The following is a 21,797-nucleotide window of genomic DNA, read 5'->3' as shown; positions in this document are numbered from 1 at the left end:
TCACTCACTACCATCCAGTGAGTCACACATCAGATCTGAGCATTTTAACTACTGCAATCAAGACTTGAAGTTTTATAAGATGAAGAATCAGCCAGACCAAAGCCCCTGCTTTTAGGAGTGCTTTATTCTGAAAAAAACACTGGTGAGATGATTTGCCACACCATTTCATATACACTGAGGGCTATTATGTCAGGGGTTTGTATAATTACAAGAACCTAATGTGTAGTGGCAATAACCTGATGTGGCTGCCCCATCCCTGGAAATGTTCAAGGCCAGGTTGGATGGCGCTTTGAGCAACCTGGTCTAATGGAAGGTGTCCCTGCCCATGGGGGGGAACTGGAATGAGATGATCTTTAAGGTTCTTTCCAACTCAAAACATTCCAGGATTCTGTTTCGTTTGCTATCTCTGCAAGTCCTCACATTTTTACATGTTTTAAAATACTACTTCTTTTCTTCTCATCCAGGAAAATAATTTCTTTTCCGTTAGAGTGGATAACTGGTAGAGACTACAGAAGATAAAAAAGAAAATGCAACTGATGTAATCTCATCAATACTTCAGTTCTCATCCTTTGAGCTTACAAGCAAAACAAAGAATTCAGAACTTCTAAGAAAAATGCATCCTGAAGCACAGTGCAGCTGCAGCAGGGAGCACTAACAGCACCACAGGAGTAACTACTGCCAGAGTGAGACATTTGTTAAGGAGTTAATAGGGAAACAGCCCAGTTCCACGGCCAGGGCTGTGACACACCACGGCACATGTTCCCCATCTCCTTTCATTCACTGCCAACTCTGTGGTCTTCCTCCCCATCACTGATATTCCATCGCTGGCACCCTCTCAAAGGAACCTCCCTATGGTCTATTAAGCTTTCATGATTTTCATTTCATTCTGCCTGACCTCACTCACCTCTTCCTCTCACCACAGGAGATACTTTGGAGGAATGAAAAAGGAAAAAGAAAGAAAAAAGAGGCAAGAGCTCTGTGGTTTGGCAGAGGGCAACTGAAGGCATGCAGCAATCCCCAAAACAGTGTGAATTGCATATGTTTGTACAAGCAGGTCTAGTCTTACCACCCAATGTTGAGATTGTCAACATTTCACACCTCAATTATGCTTTTTATATCTGCTTTGCTTATATTTTTGAAAAATTCCATTTTCCTGAGCAGAAGCCTACATCCAGTGGCATTTGTATAAAGGTCAGCCAAAAGCAGCAGTCATTTCAGTCCTGTCCTGACTGGAATTTTGATGCCACAACCTTCACAATGACCAGGGCAAAAGGGCTGGGGGAAGGGAAAGAAAGGAACAGGGGCCCAGTGTCTGTGTAAAGTAGGACTCACACAGCATTTAGAAACATAGTCCAAATAAAAAACAAAGTGACTAATTAAAACTTATGTCTTCCTGTTATCTTTATCACCTATTTCAGACCTCTTCAGTACATTTTTAAAAAGCATCTTGAAGTAAACAAACTTAAACACTTATTAGTGGGGGACCTGGCAGTGCTGGGTTAACAGTTAATCCTAAAAGTATTCAACCTAAACTATTATATGTTTCTGTGAGAGATATCAAGGTATTTATATATACATACATACATACATACATACATACACACACACACACACACACATATACATATATATAAAAGATGATCAAGGTACTATAACAGAAGTCTCATAAGGCAAAAATTAGCAGCAAGGTGAACATTTCCCTGTGTAGCTTTCAATTTCTCTACAAGTCAGCAATTAAATCATTCATCATTCACCAAGTGTGGAAGGAACCACACATGGACTTACCTGGACACTGAGAAGTATCTATTCCAACTGACTATTTATTAATAAAGAGATGCTCCCTGTATGGATGCAGCAGTCAGGGCTGTGTGCTTGCCCTCCCTGTAACACAACCCAGAGCCCAGATCCTGGTGAGGGACATTACACAAAATTAGGGAGGACACGATTTCAAACATGGATCCAAGAACAGTGGGCACATTCCTGGACTACACTGAGACTCACTCTTGTTAGGCACTGAAAGGAAGAGATAGACTACTGTAAAAGCAGCTGATTAAGTCCTGGAAGCCATTGCCACACTGGGAGAACTTTGAAGCACTACGGACTTTATTCTGCTTGCTTTTCAATTTGATACTGGCACAGCTTTAGAGAGCCAGCCTTGATTAACGCTCGTGAAAATGCCGTGGGGAGGAGAGAAATCAAGCCCTCTATTTGATATTAATACAGGGCAGTCTATCCACAGTGGGGACACTTCCACTGCACTGACTGAAACTGCAACTCCCATTAAAAAGATTCATACATCTGGATTTTTCTACATTTTCAGCTGATAATATTAATGACCTCAGCAGAGGTCATTAATCATCAAGTGAAGTTAATGGCCCTCAGCTGCATCTCGAGCCATCCCCACTCCTCCCAGCTTGATACTAATTCCCAGGAAATGCCTTATGCCTTAATTGCTATTGCCTGTGACTTCTAATATCTGCTGAATGCACTTATCTGGATAAAAGTCTTTCAGAGTCATTCCAATCTATAAGAAAATTTATCATATACATTTTAAAGACCTAAGCAAATTCCTTCCCTTTCAAGTTTTGTGGATAAATTATTCAAGACTCATAATCCTCTCAGTTCAGGACTTTTAAAGTGCTTTTAGGATTCGGTACTTTTAAAATGCTTTTAGAAAGTAAGTCTTTGGACTTTCAGAGCACTTTGAAAACTTGTGAAAAAAGAAACATCCGAAGTTAAGCAGCAGTGTTGCTATTCCTAAAAAGTCAAAATCACTCATTTATTTCTGGGATTTTGAAGTGTCTTCATCCATCCCAAGTATGTCTCAATAAGGCCCAATTAATGTTCTGGAAAATGTGAGCAGCCTTCATTTCACCAAGTTCTCATTTCTCCCTCGTGGGCCCTGTGCCCTCTCTTCATCTTGTCATTGTTTTGCCCAACACTGGGCACCTTTCCCCAGTTCTTTCCTGTCACTTTCTGTCAGCTCCCATCACTCAGTGCCTCTAGCAGTTCCCAAAGTTCTTTTTTTGTTTGTTTTCTAAATTAATGAAATTAGCACAAAGTAGGACCATACTAATTAAAGCTGCTGATTACTCCAGCGTGCTGGTTATCATTTAGGATACAGCCAATGCTGAGAACAGACACCATGCAAGGAAGAAATGAGTGCTGGAGTGACAGACAGGACCTAAAAGCCTCTGAGGACAAGGGCAAACCCATGTCCTTGTGGACTAAAAACTATTTCTAGCACTAAATGGGAGCTCACCTGGGACCAAGGCCCTGTAAATCACATGGTAACAGTGATCAGTGAAATGCAGCCATAGGGAGGTAAACGAGATGCTGGGTATATTTGGAAAAGTATTTCCAGTAAAGCAAGGAGAGTATTAACACCATTATATGGAGCCTATTGCACCGCATTAAAAATGCAGGGTTTGTTGCCTAAGCAGATTAATGGAAATAGATCCAGATAAAGGTTCCAGGGAGGTACTGGAATGAGTCCAGAGAAGGGAACAGAGCTGGGAAAGGGTCTGGAGCACAAGTCTGATGAGGAGCAGCTGAGGGAGCTGGGGATGCTCAGCCTGGAGAAAAGGAGGCTCAGGGGGAACCTTTGGCTCTGCACAACCCCCTGACAGGAGGGTGCAGCCAGGTGGGGTCGGGCTCTGCTTCCGGGAACAAGCGACAGGACAAGAGGACATGGCCTCAAGCTGAGCCAGGGGAGCTTTGGCTTGGACATTACGAACAATTTCTTCACTGGAATGGTTGTCAGGCATTGGAACAGACTGCCCAGGGAATTGGTAGAACCACCATCCCTGAAGTGCTCAAAAGGCAGGTGGATGTGGCACTTGGGGACATGGATTAGTGGTCAACACAGCAGTGCTGGGTTTATGGTTGAATTTGATGATCTTAAAGGTCTTTTCCATCTTTAACCATTCCATAATTCTATGAATTAACAACTTACTAAATAAGAAATGAAAATGCTTGCCTTATTTAGCAAAACAAAGCAAAGAGAGGAGATGGGACAGTCATCGGTAATTTACCAGTACTGTTCAGAGCAAGGACAAATCACACTGTATGGAGTAAATCTAGAAGACTACGTTGGCATAAAACAAGTGTAAACAGTTGGCATAAATAGGTTGAGTCTAGAAGTTAAAGAAGGTTTCAAACATCAGAGTAATGATCCAGAAACAACCTTCCAATTACAGCAGCAGCAGCAAATTATTTTTTTAAGACTGAATTTGGTTAGTTCATGTGAGGGACTATGACAAAGTATCGACACAATGAGCATTGTAAAACATGACAGCCATAATTAGCAAGTGAATTGGGTTCTGACACAGCAAGTTCCTGTGATTTATTTCCAAACATTTCTTTCATGAATAGCTCCACTGGCATTGTGTTCATTCAGGACAAAAGCCAAGGCTTAATTCAAATCAATGGAAACCTTTCCACAGACATCAGCAAACTTTGGATTAGAGCCCCAGAACTCAGAACCCAAATTACATTTTATTATTCAGTGTGTTTACACTCATTATCACCCTTGCTACACATTTGATTTAGGAGATGGCTGTGATTTAAAACTTTAGCCTAATGCTTTTCCTAGAATTTTGTAAGCAAATAAAGAAAGCATTTTTCCTATTTTAATTTTTCCTGTTCATTCATGTAAAAGATACTCCAAGGAACTAATCACAATAGGAAAAGGATATAATTCACAATTATGAAATTAGTTTCTCCTGAAATTAGTTCTGTACTGGATATAAATATCCCTGTAAGACATAAACTCCTATCTCAGAGTTGAATGTATTCTGTTTCCAGACAGCCATGCAACACTACAAAGCTCTCATGAGGCACAAGAAGAAAGACAGAATCTGGTAGAACATGTGGATGCTGTGCACTGAAGAGTCTTGTAACAAAAACAATCTAAGAACTTGTTTACAGCAAAGAGGATGGGCACACCAGTTACTTCTAGGGGGATAAAAACAGTTACTGAAGTGACACACATTTAACAAAACTAATACAACAGAAGCCTAAAAATTATGAGCTGAAGTGATTTCAGGATTGGGATATGTCAACGCCACATGAAGACTATTGTAATGTAATTACAATAGCCTGGATATTGTGTATGGCTCTTCTCATCCACCATTAAGGAAGATGGAGGCAAGATGGAAGAGCAACAAAAGATTGCAAGGATGATCAGAGAAGTTGTGAATCTGTCACAGGAGGTAAACATAGATTATATCCATCCCTGGAAGTGTTCAAGGCCAGGCTGGACAGGGACCTGACCAACCTGGTCTAGGTGAAGGTGTCCCTGCCCATGGCAGGGGGTGGAACAAGATGGTTCCTTCAAGGTCAAACTGTTCTGGGATTCTGCCTTGGGAAACAGAACCTAAAGTATGAGGTGTTTCCTGCTGTGTCTGAGTATAAGGATATCAATAAATAATGTGAAGGGAAACAGATTAGCAGAATTAAAATAACCAACAGTGCTGATATTAAACAAAGACTTCCTGTTAAAAGATTTAGACTTAAATTGAGAAGCTTATTTAGCACTAGACCTGTAACATATCAAAATGGCATTGGCCCAGAAATAGAAAGAAGCCTAATTACTTTTATGAAAAGGCTAAGAAGGAAAGATTAGAGAAGAGCACTATCCATTTCTGTGGTTCTTAAAGACAAAAGGAGAGGAAAAAAGGGATCTTGATTTGTCTAATGAAAACTTAAAAGAACTGGGTTCACCCGAAGTGCTTTTAACAATTATTTAATGAGCCACACAAAACAAGCAAGCAGCTTGATACAACTGATGTGTGAAAATTCCTTAAAAGCAAGAACTCCCACAAGTAGCCAGTGTAAGCAACATCTTCTTCAATGATCAAATTCTCTGCTTCTAAAAAAGATAAATTCATTGGGAAATTCTGGAAGTGCATATGAAAAACCACTACTGACTCTCAGTTAAAATTCCAGGAGTGCTGTATATAGAGGAAATATTTTAAACCAATGATGATAAATAGAGAGTTCCTATGGGTTTGTCTTACTGCCTTTAAGTAATGGCAGGAGAATAAAATACAAATTTACCATTCAGAGATCCCCTTAAGGCACAGGTCTCCAGGCTGTAGCTTTTTATTTCACCTTTCACCGTCGGTAGCTGTAGGTAAGAGTGTGGGTTCTCCCTATTCCCTCCTTACAAGTGGGGCAGGGTATTATTTGAATAAAATATTCACATGGAATACTGCTGTCTGAATGTTGGTTTGCACAAAGTTTCTTCGGTTACCAAAGGGAATCCCTCATACAATCTCACAGCTGGAAACAGCAGCAGAAAAATGCCTGTCATTCCCCAGAGTACATTTTGAAAGGACATTTCTACATGTAAGACATTTTTAAAGGGGAGAAAACCAGGGAACACTAGCTATTTTGTCAGGTAACCAGAATTACAAAGTACTCTGTAATGACCTCCTGGTTACTGCATTGTCTAAAAGTGTGCTCCTCACCTTGGAACTCAGTGTAAAGCCCTGCTCATCTCTTCCTGAAGTTAGATTAGGGCATTCACATAGGGCTGGAAAGAGCTTGGGTTTATTTACATTAATCGTGCCAGTAATTAGCATCTTCCAAAACTGAACAATTCTCTTAGTACATGAACAAATCAACTCAGCTTGCTATCCCAGTTCATTCAGTTTGTTGTTCTGTGCTTGGCTTTCTCTTGTTTTCAAAGGGTGAAGGTCAGGTAAATTGTGAACCAAAGACAAAATAAAACAGTAAGCCAAAAAAAAAATTCAGGCTGGACTTCAAGATGGGGGGTGTTACAAAACGCATTAAATCTTGCTCTCTACAGTAAAATGAAGATTGATTTGCCTGCATTACTGCAATCCTGATAAAGGGGAGCCTAATACCTTTAAGCTTTACTATGTAAAGAACGCAGTTTGTATTCCAGAAGTGATGTATTCCAGAAGTGATGCTAAATGGCCTTGTTGCTCTGCAATTTGCAGTGAGCCAACCCTAAACAGGAGCACACTAGCCACAAAACACAGCCCTGGTCCATGGCTCACACATCCTGCTGTGTTATCGTGACACACTGGGGCTGTTCGGAGGCATCTGTGTAGAACTTTTAGATCCTGAAGGATGTGTTGAGGGTTCTGCCCTCAACGTTGTGCCAAAATCATTCTGACAGCAGAAATATTTGATGTAATGCTTACTGCTTATAGATCCAGTGTCTTGTTCCAGAGAGGGACTTTGAGCAAGTGTAACAGATGTTACACAGTGTTGTAAAGACATTTGTAACTTGTCATCTCTCAAAGAGCCCTGACGGCAAAAGTAGGTCAGGAGCTGGAAGAAGTTTGCTGGTCCCACCTCACGCTGGGACTAAGGCCAGAAGAAGCATCCGTCCCTCAGCAGACCTCCTGCATTATATGCCCACCATGGCATGACAGCACTGCAAACATCCTGGTGAACAGAACAACACAGATCTCCCTCTTCAAAAATCAGCTGAACCAAATAAATTTACCTTCGGCTTCCAACTCATCGGCACAACAAAAGTACAGAGATAATATCTGCCCCAAAGCTTAATGGAAATGCATTCACATTTCGGAAGAGGCTGACAAATGTCAGAGCCACAGAATTTTGCTGCGTTGCCTTTTCTGTTTTTAACCAGCTCACATCCCTGTTTACCTCAATGTGACGCACATTCCTCCTGCTTAGCTCCACTGATCTGGAAACCAAAGGCTCCTTCAAGATGAAATAAATTGTTCCTGTGGCAATGCCAAGGGGGTGATTTAATATAGTTTGGAGAGTTCTCAATTCAATTTCACACCCAGCGATTGAGCTAAAAGTAAAATCCACACTTTACATTTCTTCTTTATAGGAGCACTGTTATTTTACTGTATCATCAGCCACAGCTTTTCTGAGCACGCCATATCTGAAGTACTCCAGTTCCAGATGCTGTATGAGCTCCCTGAAATGCTGGAAGTGCTCTTGCAAACCAGCTGAGAAAGTGCACATCCTATGACCAGATCCATTAGTTTCACCCCCAGTGCTGAGGATTGTTCTGTAGAGACATCATTCTTTGTTTCCTGAAAAGCTACTTTTGATTACTGTGCTGGCTACCATTATTGTGCAACATCACTTAATACTTGCCTTTTTTTTTTTTTTCTCTTTTGCATTGTATTTGGCAGTAGGGAAAAAAAAAATCAAAACCTGAACAGATTTGTGGAGGATTTAATGCATTTGTTTTCCAAATAGCAGCCTTACATTTTGGCTTGAGAATGGTAAAAATAATGCTAAGAACAAAGATGTGAAGAAAATATTCAGACTGTCCTGAAAAAAACCACCTATTTTTGTTTGCTTTACGATTTCAAACAATAACTGAGTAGATAATGTATGTAGTGAACTCCAAGGGGCTCGTCTGTATTGGATTTTAAAATGTTCATAGTACAATACCAGCTATTGATTTTGTCTTGTTTCTGTTGTTAAGCCCAATAATTAGTTGGTAGCAAAAGGAACAAATTACTGTGTATATGTTTCTAAAGTTCTTACTATCTTAATTTAGCACACAAAATAGGAAGAAAAACAACCTTAATTAGTTTTCACCAAAAGCTGCTACATTTATATTAATAAGGAGTGTTTCAGAAGCAGATCTCTGCAGCAAAACAGTTGGTGCTGAGGACTTTCTGATCAGGTGCCACAGATTGAATGCCCATTAACAGTTGGAGCATATCAGGCACACTACTAGAGTGAATCTTCTATATTAATTTCACCTGAAAGGCATCCAGTTCATGAACTGCTCTGTGATGTGAACAAAAAGCACAGTTAATGAAGAGCAACAGGAAAGCTGCCTCATGAGAATGCCCAGCTCAGACTCAAAATGCTAATGTAGACACGAGCCCGTATCTCTCAAAAACAGTTAGCTGGCATTCTAGGAGAAGAAAATGAAACAACCCCACAACCAAACTGAAGTGCTATGGACAACAATAAATAAGGGGTTGGTGGTCAAACCTGAGCAGAAAACTAGGACTGAAATTATTTATTATGAGAAGCTGTGTAAAAATTATTCCTATTTATAGAACTATAGAATGGTTTGGGTTGGAAGGGACCTTAAAGATCTTCTCATTCCAAGCCCCTACCATGGGCAGGAACACCTTCCACTATCCCAGGTTGCTTCAAGCCCTGTCCCACCTGGCCTTGAACACTTCCAGGGATGGGGCAGCCACAGCATCTCTGGGCAACCTGTGCTGAGGCCTCACCACACTCACAGGGAGGAATTTCTTCCTATTAACTGTATAAACTTTGTTGCTGTAAGAAAAGCTACATAAATATCCATCTTACTATGACACTATTTTTCACTGATCTTTGGCAACTGCAATTTCAGCTCTTCAAGCCTTCTGAGGCCACCCCACTGTCCTGTTCATGTGGTGACACTGAGGCCAGGAGAGACCCACAGTCACAGTGACAGCTCACGGGAAACCATGGGAGTACAACCAGAGTTTCCATAATTCATTCTGAATCACTTTACTTCTACACAACCCCCCTGCTGGAGTACAGAAACCTCAGCCTCTTAAAAATCTGTTACTGAGGCTGTGGAAATGTCAGGGGACACCTCTGTTGCTGTGACGCAGAATCAGGACGTCAGTGTGCAAAATGCTAAATGCAAGGATGAACTACAATAAAGGGAACACCAAGAGCTGAGAAACAGTGTCCTATTTATACTCTTGGAGATACAACATTGTAAAACAACCATAAAATGCACACTACTCATTCCCTGACACTGTCAACCCAGTTAAACTAGAAAAATAAACAAGAACAAGCCATGGGACAGTTTAAACAAATAAAATGCTTGCATTGCCCATTCCTGATTTACTGTTTTGCCTACAGTGATCAACATTTATAGCATTTCAGCTGTTCTCATCAGTCATGGGGAATGCTTTCTCCCTCTCCTCTAACACAGCAAACTGCATGAACAGGACTAAAAATACAATTTCAACTTGTCTGGATTTTGAAAGGACATTGACAGTTTTGAAAGCGACTGTGAAGCAAAAAAAAAACCAAGTAGGAGAGTCGAATAGAATCTAATATCATGCAGCTCCGTAAATGTTACTTAACTGATGAAAAAAGGTCCAAGGGAAACTCCTGACCCACCAGTGCACATCCTCTCACCATCATCCTCTCTCTACTACCTCTGCAGCCCACAGTCAGTGACCCCACAGTCACAACCAGCAGCACCGTGACCACCGTCTAACGCTCTGCTTGTGCTGTTTGACTGTTCCTTGTTCTTCCCAGTCTGTCCCAACCATCTGTCATTCCCCGCCTTACACTTCATTTGCAAATTACTCAAGCAGGTCTGTTGTCTGTACATCTGAGCAGCTTCTAGGAGCTGCAGCCTCTGAGACTGGAGGCTCTTTGTACAATGAAGATAAACCAAGAATGGGAATACGGTGCCTCCAGTCGAGTGGCTGAGTGGAGTCTTTAGCAAACCTACATCAACTACGTGTAAACAGTGTTTCAGAATTAATGGCATAAACAACAGTTTCAGAGATAAACATGTAAGGAAGTGGTAAAAAGAAAACTATAGAAAAAGTCATTTCTGGGCTGGAAGAGAAGGTCCTGTTGACAAATGTGACAAATTCGGAGATATTGACATTGGATTGATATATATCACATATGTCCTTGGCTGGACCAAAAACAGTGAGTGCAGGAGGTGAGGGAAGGGATTCTGCCCCTCTACTGCATCCAGCATTGGGGACCCCACTGCAAAAAGGACATGGACCTGATGGAGCAGGTCCAGAGGAGGCCACATGCTCAGAAGAATGGAGCATATCTCCTTCTGTAGCTTGTCAGTGAAAATCCATGTTCATCATAAATTCTTTATGTATATTTTCTTTTTAACCTAATTTTCTCCTTGTAGACCTTCCTTCACTAATTGTTTGTAAGAGAACATTTGCACTTGATGCATTTATTTGAACAGAATTTTTTCCTTTTTTTAAAATTATTATTATTACATAGGATATAGACTTTCCCCACAACAGGAATTGTGCTATCTAAAATGCAAAGAAACCAGTGTAAATATATATACATATATATGTATATATTTAGTTCAAAAAAGGGAATAACTACAGATAACAGTCTGTTCCTCCTAACTTCAAACAGCAGAACTTCCATAGACTAAAATGATTATGTTTATACACTGCATTGGAAGAGTTATAAAAGACTGCGAGTTTCTCATTCTCCCACATTCACTGATTTGGTGCCCTCAGAGGAGGCTCAAATGAGCTATAAACTGCTGGGTATAACTCCTCTTAATGCTGTTATCACTCTGAAAAGTTTAACTGTGAATTTGATTTTGGAGATCATGGCAGAAAATGGATGGAAAGCATGTGCATAAACAAAGACTATACACTCTTCCCTCCATGCTGCTTCTAGATTGTCACTGGAGCCCCCAGTTCAGCACTGACCAACAAAAAAACTGAAGGTGCTTTCCAGTCTGAGTAAACTTCAGCAAAAAAAAAGTGAGCTTGAAATATTTTTACACTTAGAGAGGCTGTTTTCTTTCCCATCAGAGGTCACAGACCTTAGAGGACGCTAGGATCTCAAGCTGCACAGATGGTGAAATACCAAAGGAACACCACACAATGGTTTACCTGCCTATTGAAAAAAGATTTCAACAGCATATTTTAATTTCCAATACACACCACAATGCTTAATTAGCCTCTAGAACTTTACAGTGTTACAGTACCTCATGATATCAAGAATTTAGAACACATCAGACAACTGGGCTTGTGCAGGCCAGGAAAGAGGATTTGTGTGGACTTAGTAAGCAGATTCCAGCACCCAAAAAGGCTGAGATGACAGATATAGGTTCTGTACTGGGTACAGAAGGGCAGAAAAAGAAGCAGAGGTTTCCATCTGACTCAACATCCACTAGTACTATCCACTTCCAGACAGGACACAGGGAATTTCAGTCTTACAGTGATATAATTGTTTTATTAGGCAGATGGAAGGAACCCCAGGGTAAAAAAGCAAATATTCCTGACCAAACTGCTCCCATGTCATTTTTCAACCAACTGGAAAATTTCCAGTTGGCAAGAATTCTGTTTAGAAACAAGAATTGGAAAGTAGACTAATCCCATATTAGAGCTAAAAGTAGCACTGGTCTTCATCAAAATTGTTTTCATTTTCTGATGTGAAAAATATATCAGTAGCAGCATGACATTAAAAAGATACTGGACTGGGATTATGAAACTGAAGCTGCAGTTCTCAGATCCAGAGCAATTGGTGAGAAGGAATGAGCCCTGTGACTGGCAAGCAGAGTGGTAACAAATGGAGATCTTCTTCTTTTCATGAACAAGTTTTTTAAAAATAAGTAGGACACATAAAAATAATTAGTATCCCATAGTTTCTTGCCCTGTGGCACTGATTCACACTGGCTCTGTGTCACATTTGCCTTGCAAATGCCCTTGTGCCAGTCTGGAATGTTGGAGACAGACGTGTAGAACCAGAGAACGTCCAGAGCTGGAAGGGACCCACAAGGATGATCAAAGCCCAACTCCTGGCGCTGCACAGGACACCCCAACAATCCTACCCTGTCCCTGAGAGAGTTGTCCAAACACTCCTGGAGCTCTGTCAGCCTTGGGGCTGTGACCATTCCCTGGGGAGCCCACTCAGTGCCCAATCACCCTCTGGGGTATCCAACCTAAACCTCCCATCGCACAGGACAGACTCAAGGAGTCTGGCTTTGTGGTCAAGGTTTTTTTGGTGCAAATAGATTCTAAATGACAGGAGAAGTGGGATGCCAAATCTGGTGGAAGCAGTCACTCAAAATCAAGGGAAGCCACCTGCTCACTACGGAGGTTACATCTTCAGAAGTCAGAGGGTGTCCCAGACCACTCAGCCTGATGCATGGACTGCGCCTGCATCCAGCTGCACATCACTGCACTGTAGAAGCAGCATCAGTTGTAGCCCCAAGAACAGAATTTACACTTTTGAACTGAAATTGAAAACTGTGTACTTAATCAGGGTGGGATACTAGTATTTAATTAAAAAGGGCAAATTATCAACTAAAAGCGAATACCTTCATGCTCAGCACAGTCCAGACTTTCTCTAAGGGATACTCAAACCAGAAACACAGTAGAACTGGATTTGCTACATTTGAACCTCAATTTAATGGAAAACCTTAGTGGGGAATAAACCAATGAGGATACCTTCATATAAGTAAGTGGTCTCAACTGAAAGAGGGCAGGTTTAGATTGGATATCAGGAAGAAATTCTTTGCTGTGAGGGTGGTAAGGGCCTGGAACAGCTTGCCCAGAGAAGCTGTGGCTGCCCCATCCCTGAGAGTGTTCAAGGCCAGGTTGGACAGGGCTTGGAGCAACCTGGGATAGTGGAAGGTGTCCCTGTCCATGGCAGGGGGTGGGACTAGATCATCTTTAAGGTCTCTTGCAACCCAAACCAGTCTGATTGTCTGATTTTATGATTCTAGAATAGAGTAGTTCAATAGGTACCAGTCTGCAGCATTATCATTCACACACCTCATTTTACACACAGGTGTACACTCCCATTATACCATCATTTTACCATACTTACATCAACTACTTATTCCCAAAGTAAATTCCCCTTATCCAAGACCTTTTCTTTATAGAATTGTTAATGTCCTTTGCTCTGCTTCTCTTTCACTATACAATACATAAGCTATAAAACTGTATAATAGTTAAAGCTTAAGCAGGAATTTATGCTGAGCCAATGACATGAAAAAATATTCTGTACTGTTTTCTAGGATGCAGCATGCATTGAGTAAACTCTTGTTTCGTGACTGCTACTGTATGCCAAGCTCCTTCCCCTATCCCAAAAATATCACCACTTTGGGAGTTAAGATTGTGGGCAGGTTGCTGACACCACTACAGTTTTTCAACAGTGTCAGTCTAATAATTTGCTACAAAAGCATGAAGCAAATAGCTAAACATCTTCCCTCTTTATTCACTTATTTAAAAAAAAAAAAACAGGCAAAAAGGCATCAGCTCCCAAACCTCTAAAAATTTAAGTACGCCAATAATTTACTTCTGTCTAACATAAGCAGCATACTCATTTCTGCTATGGCCCAGCATTTGGCTTTGCTCCCAGCTGTCTTGATTAATAAGAATTTTTTTTAGCTCAACAACTCTCAGATTCTGGTTCAAGGACTGGCAACCGCCTGCAGAAAGCCGGCTGGTCACACAGCCCTGCAGTTCCTCTCATGGAATCAGATGTTTCTAAAGATAAAAGTACTACTTTTCACACATCAGTGGTTTTCTTCTTAGGCTCTGTAAACAAGGTAGCAACATGAAATCTCCTTTCTAGACAAGAAAATGTGCATCTGAAAAGTCTAACCAGTCTCACCAGAGACAAACAGCACAGCTGCAACAGCAAACTTGGGCTGGAGCACTTCTCCTGTAAGGAAAGGCTGAGAGAGTTGGGGTTGTTCAGCTTGGAGAAGAGAAGGCTTTAGGAGTTCTGAGGTTTATGGCAACCTTTGGATCCTTAAAGAGGATTTATAAGAAAGATGGAGAGAGACTTTTATCAGGCCCTGTAGTGACAGACAAGAAGCAATGAGTTTAAACTAAAGAGGGCAGGTTTAGATTGGACCTAAGGTAGAAATTCTTCCCTGTGATAGTGGTGAGGCCCTGGCACAGGCTGCCCAGAGAAGCTGTGGCTGCACCATCCCTAGAAGTGCTCAAGGCCCGGCTGGACCAGGCTTGGAGCAACCTGGTCTGGTGGAAGGTGTCCCTGCCCACAGCAGGGGTGGAACCAGATGATATATGAATGTCCCTTCTAACACAAATCATTCAGTGAATCCACATTTGTTTTGCTTACAGAAGTATGATACTGATGCTAATTATCCACTGCCATTCACTAAACTCAAGAGATTTGCATCACACAACTGTTTAGTCATCTGAATGCCTTTATATAGCTGTGACTTTGATTTATTTCTTTTTGCACTAAATTTCATCCTGTTGTTTAACTAAGGGTTGTTCAGAATTTTGACCCTGCCCTACCAGGACAGTGTCATTCACACATTTTTTGACATTTTCCCTTTTTGACTACTGTCATTATTCTCAACCTGCTTTCAGGAAGGAACATGTGAGCTTATCTGCTTAAATGCTTTCACCATTTGAGAATGAACTGGTTCTGGTTCAGACATTCTGTAAACAACTCTGCACCCACCTTATGGAAATTATATTTGGAGTGTAGATTACTTATGGAAATGACTTGAACAGTGTGAAAGCTTTAGTCAAAATATCTACACTCCACATCTCCCATATCTCACTTATCCCATTGCCCTGTCAAACAAGGACGGCACAGTGATTTGATATGATTTGCTCTACACAGCCCAGGCCTAATTATTTCCAAAGTACTTCTAAAGTTATTTCCAAAATTCAAGTCAGATAAAAATACCTGTAATTATGCAGGTCTTTTTCCCTCCTCCTTTTAAACATGAACGCTATTTTTTTTGCATCTCCCATCCTCAGCAGTCTCTTTGTAACCTATGAATTCTCAAAGATAATTTCAAATAGTAAAAAATCATTTCAGCTACACCCTCAAGCATTCTTAGATTTTTGCAGGTCCTGTACACTTAAATGTCTGGTTTACCCCTGCATTTTTAGCAGTTTTTCTCTGCTGTGGCCACTACTAGGGTTGTTTTTTCTATTAATTTAGGTAATTATCTGTGTTATTATGTAATACAAATGAAATTAGTCATACCATAACCCTCCCCACATTATGTATCTTGCTGTTAATGAATATGGACATTGTTTTCCTCTTAATTTTTATACATCACAAGACTTTCCTTGTTCTTATTTAAAACCTCTGCTAATTGAAACTTATTTTGTGATTTTGCACACTTGATTTTCACATTATATATAAATCCTTAAACTGCTGTAAAGCAAAAGGAGTATCTGATCTAGCCCTAACAGTCTCTTACCGTATGTCCCTTCTGTTCTTTGCATCAGGATAGATAATCTCCATTATGCATTCAAAAGCACCTCCTTAGCTGCTAATTCTCATGTTCTTCTTGGTCTCTAAGATAATCTTCTTAGGATACACTATCTACCAGCTCCATAAGGTCACAGAAAATGACTTTTCAGAAAAATTATTTTCCTCTGACTTCAGACTTTATTTCAAAAGCTAAATTCAAAATAATTTTCACCAACAGTACTTGCCATTATTAATTTCTTCAACTGCTAAAATCAAAACTGAAAATCAAATAAAATTACCTACCTCCATTTGCTGAAAAAACTGCACCCAGAAGAGTCTCAAAATTTCATATGTCTTACTGTATCACCTACTGTTTGGATACTTCCAACAGTTTAAAAATTAGCGTTATTTATTTTTAGTATCATCTATCACACTAAACAAAAACAACAAGGGAAAACACAAAATTCCTTCTTGCATTCCAGAAGGATAAAGCAGAAAGACTGAAGAGACAGGAATAAAATATATAGTAAAAGACAATATATTGGAATTTTTTTGGTAAGGTTTCCAAAATATTCACTGTTCCAAGAATGCATATGTACCTTAGTCTTGCCATCTTCAATCATTTAATTTCTTGTGAGATATTTAACAGCAAAAAGTTTTGAGGAAGGATTTGAAAGGAGAGTGGCAACAGCCCAGAGTACCTGCTCACAAAGGGATTTTGTTACCTGGAGGTGGGATGGAAGCCTGTGGAAGATGCTTTCAGTAAAGCAGAAAGCTGTCAAGATTAATTTAACTAAGGTTTTCATGATACTTAACACCTGCTTGATGAAAGTTCTGTCACAAAATCCTCCTTTTTTTTTGGACTATCAATGGGTTTTTCCAGCACCTTGTGTCATCTTCTGCCCTTAAATCATTTCACTACAGCACAAGAAGTCAAAGTCATCTGTTCTCACATTGGTCTCCCATTATTACTCATTTTCATGTGCTTTTCCTCCATCCTGACTGCCCTGCTGCTGTCACACCCTCAGACACAAGTCCTGCCCCACCTGCCTCCCTGCCCCAGTCTCCACAGGAGTTTTCCCCCTTCTTTCTCAACAGAGGCACTTCATCACAGTGACTTCCCTACTCCCAAACCCCATGATCCCCTTCCTCATTTCAGCCACATTTCGAATAACCAACTGATTTCCTCCTCCCTCAGCTCAGAACAGTTCCACCTATGATCTGCCCCTTAGAGATATTTCCTTCCTTTAAATAAATGTCCTTCTCTGAGGGAGAAAGGCCATTTCTGCTGGTGGGTTCTTTTTGGTTTTGTTTTTTATCAGCATTAGCAAATAAAATAATAATCCTCCAAACAAAACAAAATATGCACCACCCCACCCCCCAACACAACCAACAATATGTTTTATGGTTAAAACAAATTTCCTAGCATAGGTGTAATTATTCAGACAATTCGGAAGTTTTTATTCTTAGTGGTTTAGTTATCGGTTTTCTCTAAGAAACATGGAAAAGCAGCCAAGACTGAATGAACACTGTGGTCATGCAAGAGGATACACAACAAAGGATGATGAAACTTGAGGGTGGTTAAGTTTGAGTAAGATTTGTACAGCAAATAAAACAATCATCGTCTTATCTCCTCCATAAATGGAATTTCTTTTACTGAGAGGATTAGCGGGTTTTTTTACCATAATTTGTTCATCTGTCTCACACCAGCACATCTGACTTACATGAATAAAAGGACAAGTGAGATTTCAGCAAAGTGGCTTCTCTCTGGCTGTGCAGCAGAAGTCCTGCTGCGTGATTCAGCTCTCTGAATGCCTCCACCTTTTAATGGCAAACGTATCCCTCACTGCAACAGATGAAGCAGAGAGATTCTTCTGCAAGTGACAAATTGAGCTGCAGAAATTCCCCTGTACAAGCTGCCTGTTCCTACTGCTCTGAGCTCAACAGGTTCACTGGGTTTCTCAGCTCAGGGACTATTATTTCAACTGCTGGAACTACCTGGTGCTGCAAAACTGGAGGCTCTTCCATGCTCCTGATAAACATGAAGCCATCCTGCAAGATAAAGCCAGTCTTTCTGTCTGCCAGAATCTAATGCAGATTCTGAAAAGTAGCAAGTTTGGGCTAATTAAAAACAAAACAACAACCAACCAACCAAACACACACACACCCCAACAAAAACAAACCACAAAAAACCCCATCAAAAACCAACCAAAATCAGCCACTAACTGAGCACAACTCCTTGGTCTCTGGAAAATGCCTAGAGCTCAACAACATTTGAGATTGAATATCTACAGAACATGATTATTAAGAACAAGAATCATTAATTACACCAGCTCTGCTGCATTCTAAATCCAGTTTCCTAATCAGAGAACTTACTTCCTCGCTCCATAGTTTTCCATAATGAGAACACTTGGAACTTTTTACCTATAACACCACTTAGAGGTTTTCCAGCAACTCCAGGTGTAGAGAAGAGAAGGTGCCATGGAGATGCTGTGGCAGCATTCACCTCTACACAGACCCATCCATCTGATTTCCCACCCTGCCAGGACAGTGGGGCTGTTGACTCCATCACAGCTGCTACAACCAAAGGCTTCCCCTTGATTCAGCACCAACAGAAATTCTATGTGGGGACAGCTAAAGGCATCACAAGAACACTGACCATGTGAGATGGCAGTCTGTGCTTTCAGGAACGGACATAGACAAAGCAGAAATCAACCAGAATCCCAGATGGAAAACAGGCTGGAGCCTGTAACTTGATGGCTGCACATGCTTTTCAGAGGCATTGCCAATAAGGAAAAGAAAGGGGAGAAGTCTCCCCTGGGGGAAATTTTAATTCTGTTGGCATTTAGAAGTAGAAGGTGCTTATTGAAAATCATATGGATCGGGGAAACCTTCAGGAAAAGCTCCTGCCCACAATGGTGGCACCACTGTAAGTGTGAGGATGGAAAACACACAGTCTTCCAGCAACAGGCCACTGACTGAATGCTTTGCTTGGCCAGTTTCTGGGGCTTGGCAGGCCTGTGTGTTAGCCAAGTGTTTGACAAACTGTGGTACAATTTCCTCAGAGTCTTTTTGCCAAGGAAGAATTCTTTGCTAAAGATCACACTGTCACGGTTGTTTGCACTCTAGCATACGATTAGGCAACATCTTCTAAAGCAAACAGGCTGTTTAGCACTTGAATGATCAAAACTGAGTAGATTATTTCAGGCCTCTGGTAGAATCACCCCTAAAAAATATTAAAGGAAGAACTGTCCAACCACAAAGCATGTATATTAGTCTATGAGCAAAAAAAAAAAAACAAAAAAACTAAAAATTATTAAAAAATTACTAAAGATACATACAAGGTTGGTGCAGACCTCTGCCTCAGAACCTGCAACATTACTCAGTATCAAAGCTTAGTCATGCTAGGCAGCAGCAACCAGCATCAGTAAAATTTGAGCAAAAGACTGCACATATACAGTACCTTCAGAGGAAAATGAGACTAGATCACTACAGACCTGAAAATTATGTGTCCTTGATAATTTTTTTTTTTTTTAGAAGAAGAGAAAGAACTTGGGTACTTTACCTCTCTAGGTTCTTCTGAGAATTTGAACCAAAGTAATTATTTAATGAAAAATCAGTATCACAGTTGTATCCATATTACAAGTACCTCAATCTATAGCTGCACTGATTAATTCTTCAAATCTGCTGAAGAAAATCACCAACTCTTCAGTGCTCCTCACATAGGCTGGACCATTTGTCAGTAAAATTACAAGGTCCATCTCACCTTATTACCTGCCTCGGACTAATTCTGCACTTTCTACCAACACACATTAGTTGTCATTTATTTTCATTTCACAAACTGCTCACTGTCTAGTTACCTTATGAAAGGGAAATATCTTCATGTGATTTCCAAAAGAAAGGAGAATCAGAGAGACTACAAAGCCCTCTGACTTGCTTTGCTGTTCACTGTTAGCACTAGAAGGGTGAAGAAGGAGAAGCAGAAGGTTTGCCATATTCAGAGGTGTGTAAGCACCTGCAGCTGCCACTGACCTCCAATGAAACAGCAGCATCCCCTTCTTGTGAGGCAAGGGAAAATAAGTGAAGATCAGCCTAAACAGCATATTATGACATTTAGAAATCTTACCCTTCTATCACCTCTTTGGAAATGTCCCTAAAGAGTCCAGGTGCCTTCACACAAGTGTGTTAGAAGGACAGAGGCAGAGCCCAAGCTGTGACTGGAACTGGGAGCACCTCAGTGCACAGCAGCACTGGTTGCATGAGCCCCAGTTTTGCTGTCAGAACCTCTCTGTGCTGACACTGAAGCCAAGAGCAGGGTCAGTGTACTGGAAACAGCACTACAGCCTTTGGGAAGCTTCTCTCCTTTACCTCCTCTAAATGAACACAGACAGTAAGCAGAGATCGAAAAACACATACGTCTATTTCTCCAGCAGAACTCTTGGATCATGCAGATTTCACAACCTTATTTGCAATTATAAAGAACTACCAGCAGAAAATACCACCAGAAGTTATAGAGCAGGCCTTTCTAGCCATCAGGGTATTTTTGGCAGTCATGCTGTTGTTTGGTTTCCTCCTTATAGCCTGTCTGTGAAGTCTTATGACTGTGCAATAGACTCTTCCCACGGATCAAGCTCACATGGCTAAGGAGAAGGATGTAAAGACAGAGACCCAGAAACTCTCCCAGCAAGTCATGCTTCCTGCCACTGGACAGCTGGCACTGTCCAGAGGGGCAGCCACACTCCTCTCTTTTTTTCCAGTCTTCTTCACTTGACTCTGACCTTAGAGCACTTGAACTTTAAACCTCAGAACATCTTTGTGAATGAGCCACTTAGACAAGTGGAGAATTTAAGTGGAGAGCAAAAACCACAAGCATCTAGTGTGCTTTTGCCCTTTAGACCTCAGAAGTTAAGACTGCAAAACCTGTTAAAGGCAATAGCAGGACAGTGCTGGCCTCCAATCCATCCATCCCAAACAACTCCCATTAGCAGGGTGCTTACTGGAGCATCTGAACTGAGTAATGAGTTTACAGACTGACAGAGATCCTGCTCCAATGGGGATTAATCCTCCAAAGCAACAGTCAAAACAGTGAAACTATTTCTACTAGTTCCCTTTGCTGCCTGGCTTATGTCCACCTTGGGTTTTTTCCCTGTGTTAAGATAATGGTCCAACCCACATCCCATTACTGTCTTCAGGATGTGATCCATCTGGATCATTACTATTTCTTCCCTCTCACAGTAGTGCCAAGTTGCCCCAATCCTACCTTGTTCCCAAGTGGAATGGTCTGCATGAACACAAATGAGGAGAGAATATCTAGAATTAATCATATAAAAACACATTACTTAGAGTAAGAAATACGAGTTTAAATTCTCTGCCACTGTTTTGGTGATGTCTGGAATTCCTCTATTAGAAATAAACGAGATATTCATTAACTAATTGCTTATGTAACAAAGATCATTACATGAAATTATCATCTAGAAGCACTGAAAGAATTTTAATTATCCAGGTGAGCTTCTAAGCAGAACTGCACTTTGTGATTTCTGTGGTTGCCTTCTCAACTCTTCTAGTTCCTGATCTACAGTCAGCAGCATGTTGATTAGCCTGACCCACTTTTTGGATTAGAAAAGGCAACTCAAAGCAGCAGCTGATCAGTAGTGAAGGGCTTGTTGGATGGGTTCATGGGTGGCAAACCCACGGTGTAAGTGCTGGGGGCCAGCTGCCATTGCCAAGGCACCCATACAAGCCTCTGTTCATTGAAAGGATGAGCAGCTCCAAATGAAGCAACTAAAAAGCTTTGCCTTCAGTACTAAATAATTGCTCCCCTGTTCCAGAGGCCAAATGGAAACAGAGTGTTTCCAAGCCTGACTGCCAGATGCTAAGAGCAT

General features: G+C 40.9%; 1 protein-coding gene across 2 annotated transcripts in view; it reads right to left on the bottom strand.

Annotated features, from left to right (window-relative positions):
• Positions 1–21,797, bottom strand: part of RCAN2 (regulator of calcineurin 2) — an 84,385-nt gene that overhangs the window by 17,894 nt on the left and 44,694 nt on the right. The window lies entirely within an intron of this gene.

The sequence above is a fragment of the Corvus cornix genome, chromosome 3, assembly GCF_000738735.6.
Source record: "Corvus cornix cornix isolate S_Up_H32 chromosome 3, ASM73873v5, whole genome shotgun sequence".
Taxonomy (NCBI): Eukaryota; Metazoa; Chordata; class Aves; order Passeriformes; family Corvidae; genus Corvus; species Corvus cornix.
This window is presented reverse-complemented; position numbering and strand designations above follow the sequence as displayed.